This window comes from Papio anubis, chromosome 6, assembly GCF_008728515.1.
Source record: "Papio anubis isolate 15944 chromosome 6, Panubis1.0, whole genome shotgun sequence".
Taxonomy (NCBI): domain Eukaryota; kingdom Metazoa; phylum Chordata; class Mammalia; order Primates; family Cercopithecidae; genus Papio; species Papio anubis.
In genome coordinates, this window is record NC_044981.1 from 70,599,279 (window position 1) to 70,605,003 (window position 5,725).

Genomic DNA, 5,725 nt, shown 5'->3' on the forward strand with positions numbered 1-5,725 from the left:
AGCCTTCCAAAGTGCTGGAATTACAGGCGTGAGCCACCGCACCCAGCCTAAAAATGTTAATTCTTTATAATTATATGTTTGGATCATTTTTAGACTTGATTTAAATTTATACTTTTCTATTTCTCCAAGTTTTAGAAAGCCAGCGTGAGAGGGATTTCATTTCATCATGATTTTTTTTTTTAAACACTTGAGTCATTAAAATAAGTCCAACATATTCATGAAGTATCTTCACAAAATGGACTTAAATGTGAAAGTCGGCTTTTGTTGAGCCTCAGAAATCAAACATTGGGCCAGGCCTGGTGGCTCACGCCAGTAATCCATCCCAACATTTTGGGAGGCTGAGGCAGGCAGATCATGAGGTCAGGAGATCGAGACCATCCTGGCTAAAATGATGAAACCCCGTCTCTACTAAAAATACAAAAAATTAGCCGGGTGTGGTGGCGGGCGCCTGTAGTCCCAGCTACTCAGGAAGCTGAGGCAGGAGAATCACTTGAACCCAGGAGACGGAGGTTGCAGTGAGCCGAGATCGCGCCACTGCACTCCAGCCTGCACTCAAAAAAAAGGAGGGAGGGAGGAAGGAAGGGGAAAGGATATTTTGTCAGCACTAAATATTTATGACAACAAAGGCAGGCAGGCAGGAAGGATATTTTGTCAATAGCACTAAATATTTATGACAACAAAGGCGAAGACCAAGGGTTTCCCTCTGACCAGCACACCATGAGGCACAAGATAGGTTCAACAGACTGTTTCACAACATCATTTGTATTGTCACTGAATCTTCTGGGAGGAGAAATCTGCACTCGCTGTCTTTGCTTCCTTAACCCAGTCACTCAGCAACCCACTGCTCCCTGACTTCACACCTCACCTCCACTGAAACTGCTTTGCTAGCTAATCCCCACTCATCCTTCAAGATTCAGGTCAGTAGCCAATTTGAGGAATACTTCTTTGACCCCTTTGGTGGAGTTAAGAGCTGCTTTCAGAGCTCAAGGTAATGTATATATGACGTCTGTCCTTGCACTTACTGTGTAGTATTGAAAAATATCTGTTTACATCTGTCTTTGTTACCAGATATAAATGAGTTCCTCAAGGTCAGAGACTGTTTTTATGCATTTCTGTATCTCCAACACCTGGCAAAGTGCCTAGGCCATAAAAGGTACTTGATAAATCTTGTTGAACTGACCTGACCTACTCTCAATGAACCCACATTTTAGTAGGAGAGACAACTTGCTGACAACTGAAATATTATATAATGAAGTCAGTGCCACACAAGATGTGTGTTCAAGGGGTTATAGGAGCATTGAGGAGGTACCACATGTTGTCCCCCTTACAATGTCAAAAACTGTGAGGAAATTGGAAATAAGGTCAGAGTTACATTGTGGTTCTCCACGTAGGAGAATAGAGAAAAGAGAGCCTTATGCTAATATTACATGTACTATAAATACTAAGCAAGACTGTGTACTCTGGGTGATCATGTTCTTTTCCTGAAGCAGGATCTCAGCAGATTATGGTGACCATGCAAACAGACATCTCTGGTGCCCTCCATTTCTGGGAGATAATCAGGTGGGAGATAACCACCTGCTTATGTCAATGCTCCACGTGGGCACCAATACATGCCCCTTTGTGAAGCAAAAATGAGCGCATTTCTCTCAATAAAGCAGTATAAACCATCTTGAGGCCTGATAAAACTCTTGTCTTTTCAAAGGCATACCTTCCCTTAGAATCAGTGATTACTGAAGGTCTTTTCTTATGTAATCCAGATGATCTGCCTCTGAAACCTTCCATGGGCACAGAAATTTCTGCAAGGAAAGCATCAGCAGCCAGAATAATTTGGTGAGGCAGATTTGGCACAGAATACCCTGACTGAGGTATTGCTCCCAAAGGAGCAATTCTCTGGGGTTAGGAGTCAATCGTTAGGTGCCTACAAAACACCCTGTTATTTTGACTAAACCTGCTTTGCTATCAAGGAGAAAAAAGAACTGTGCACTGAAAACCAGAACGGCCAAAAAAGAATGCGGCTGTGGTCATGGAAAAGGTCCTTGAATAACAGGGAAAGGGAGACAGGGCAGTTGAAGGAAGGATAGGAAAAGGCTACTTCCTAGCAGGAATTAATAAACTAATGTTTTTATTATTTAATAAGAGAAACCCATTCCCTTGTTTCAAATAAGGCAAAGATAAGTTAGGATTGGATGTAGCTATAGATCACTATTTCTGGCACAGGCTGATAAAAATAAAGGAGGTCAGAACACAACCCCACTCTCACCCATATCCCACTTTGCAAAAACCATGACCCAACTGCCTCTGTAGATACTGGGCTGTGGACTGCAGGCGAAGCCTCAGGAGCCTTTGCTCTACTGAGTGATCTACCTTTAGATTGACAGCAGCAGCTGCGGAGTAACATCTGAATGTTGATTGACAATGCAGTTTGTGGGAATAAAGCAGGGAGGGAAACCCTTTAACCAGTTTCCATTTCTTGGTGTCTTGAAGTGTTCATCTTACTAAAGAATCAAACCATGGTATAATCCAGAGGAAGAGCATCCCTCATCCTGGCAGCCCTGCTATACCACATCTGCTTATCCATAGTGAAAGAAACCATATTTTTAAGAAAATATGAAATACAGAGATGAAAACTATTTTAGAGCAAATGATTTTAAATAAAAAGAAGGTTGCGTACTCATTTTAAATGATTTTAATTTTCTGAATATTATGTTCCAACTCAAGATATTGCACAATGCTTTAATATTACACTTGTTATTTTTCTCACACTAGTGAGATTTTGATAAACATAATTGACTTTGGAAGTAACAGAGAATGTTTTCATTGGTTAAATAATTTCAATGACCTGTGAGGAACTGAAAGCAAGCTATTACATTCATATAAAAGATAAGTATATATCCATAAATTCACTTGGATTCAATGAAAAATAAACTCATGTACTTGATAAAACTTAAAGGAAACAAAATTTTTAATGGTGCAAAAATAGAATGTATTTCTTAAAGTTTTCAGTGTACTTTTGCTTTTGAAAACCCTTAGACCTAAAAGAATTCTAAGAATATCAGGCCACATTATAAACCCCTTATTTGTAGAAGCAAACAGTTGATAATTTTAAAACAAAATCTAGATTAAATAAATATAGTTCTTCATTATTAAAATAACAAAATCTATGATGGTAAGGTAAAATTTCCCTAAATAATATAAACAAAAAACGACACCAGAAAATAAATGTATCATGTTATGGCATCTTTAAACATTTCTGTTCAAATGTATGGATCTACAGCATTTTCCCTAGGTAACACACACAGTTGTTATCACATTATTATGAAATAAATGCTGAAAAATTAAGAAAAAAATACTAATGGTCACTAGGCCAAAGTCAATTCCAAAAAACTCTCAATTTTTATAAACTTTTATTATAGTGATTTTTATTGTATTACAACATTTTTTTTCTTTTTTTGCTTTGCTTTGTGATTCATATTTTTAGCAGAGGCATAGCACTGGAGATAAAGAAGAGGAAATATGCCTCAGGTGCCAGTTGTGTTTTTTTAACTACCATTTTGCACTTTTGCTATTTTTAGACTTGTTGCTTATCAGATTCATGAACACACCCTACTTTTGCTTTTTTTTTTTTTTTTTTTTTTTAAATTCATTTCCAGGAAAACTCAACCACAGCATTAGGAGAAAAGGCAAAAACTTTACATTGCCTGATACACCATTTTTTCTTGCTCTGCCACTGATTTTTAGTAGCTGTGTATTACTGAAGTAGTGTTGTTGTCTCTATTAATGCTTAGAGATTACACACCATAAATTTTTTTATGGTCATCCTAAGATACAATGAATTCTTCACATTTTGTGAAAATCATAGGCATCTGACAGCTGGTGTATTTATCTACTATCTTCATCAAACTCGAATATTTTATAAAATACTTGAGAAAAGCTCTCTACCAAAGATATCCTCATGAAACACTCTCTTATCAGAAAGAAAAGGGTAAAATTACGGATTACTTCAATTGAACTAGAAACACTGATTATGATTATATTTCAGAAAACAGTTACAATTATTTCATTAAAAATGATTCTCATTTAGATTGATGATTGGAGACTTATTTACAAGGAAAGATAGAGAAATTTTATGAGCCTAGGATTGTGCCAGGATTGCATGTGACGGCAGTTTTTTCAAATGGATATGCATGTTGAGATGTGACTATTTATGATCTTATTTTCTTATTCATTAGATAAGGAGATGATCAGTGTTTTCTGGGTTTTTTTGTTGTTAATTTTGCATATTCTCTTATTTCAAAATTAATCTGATTAATTTTATTTGTGTGTCGCCCAGATTGCTTTTGGGTTTAAACAGAGGACTTAATCATAGCATGGACAGAAAAAGCTCAGCATCTATCTAAATGACTCTAATTGCACCATCATCCTCATTGTTCTTGTAAGTTCCAAGTTCATTATAAATCCAGGGAGGAAAAAACCCTTCAAATCCAAATATACATACATTTCTTATAGTATTTTAATTTAAATCAAGAAGTATTTAAAATCTTATCCTCTAACATTTTCACTATTAGTATAATAAAATTCCCACAAGTTGAGAAAGTTATTTGCTTCAAATACGAATCTAATATATCAGAATAATTTTGCCATCAGAGGTACAAACATTGGCAAATAGGATACTTAACTGTGAGTCAAAAAATATAACAGTCTAACTAAAACACTTTTCTAACTGAAAATGTCATTACAGTCAACATTTTCAGAAAACAAAACCCAGTAACAATTCTAAAAATCTTCACACATACACACTCCAGTTTTCTTAGTAACCAAAATTCTGGAAGATTATGTGATGTTTTCACAATCATTCAAGCTAGGGCAAGCCTACTGTAACATTTCTTTTACTTTTAAAAATTAAACATAATTTTAACATGTCATATAATTTACATGTTGAAAATGATTTGCCAATTTCCCAAGGTGTACCTTAAAACCTTCCAGGGTTAGATAGGGGAGGAAATCCAGCATTAATTTTTCTATTCCAGAGACTCAGTTTGGATGCCCGTGTGTGGGCTTCTAAAGCTGAGCACAACGTGTGGACTAGAGAAATGGGCCAGCAGTCCTCCTTGTGTGGCTTTTAGTTATCCTTGTGACACTCGGAAGCATGCTGTCTTTAATTTCAGTAAAGTTACATGATAAATGATTTCCACATTCAGAAACTGATGTGTCAACTCTAATTTATCTTTAAAGTTATCTTTAAAGACCTTAATAAAAACATGTCCATATTAACAGTCTTTAAAAAAAAAAAGTATATTACCAGGGTTTCAAGTTGGGACTTTAGATGCACATTTTCACATAAACCTAAATTCAACAGTAGCTCTGACATTGAGATTTCAGTAATGCATGTTGTGCTTTTTATCTTCAAAGAATATATTCTCTAACCTACCTGTAGTTATGAAAGTCTTTCAGAATCAAGGGGAAAAAAGTTATCGATCCTGAGATTTCTTGTACTACTTTTTCTTTCTGGATTTGGGAGTTTTTTTTTGTGTGTGTATGGGTTTGTCTTTGTTTTGAGAGTCTCACTTTGTCACCCAGGCTGGAGTGCAGGGACACAATCATGGCTCACTGCAGCCTCCATTTCCTGGGCTCAAGTGATCCTCCCACCTCAGCCTCCCAAATAGCTAGGACTACAGGCAGGAGCAACCAGGCCCAGCTACCCTTTTTTTTTTTTTTTTTTTTAAGT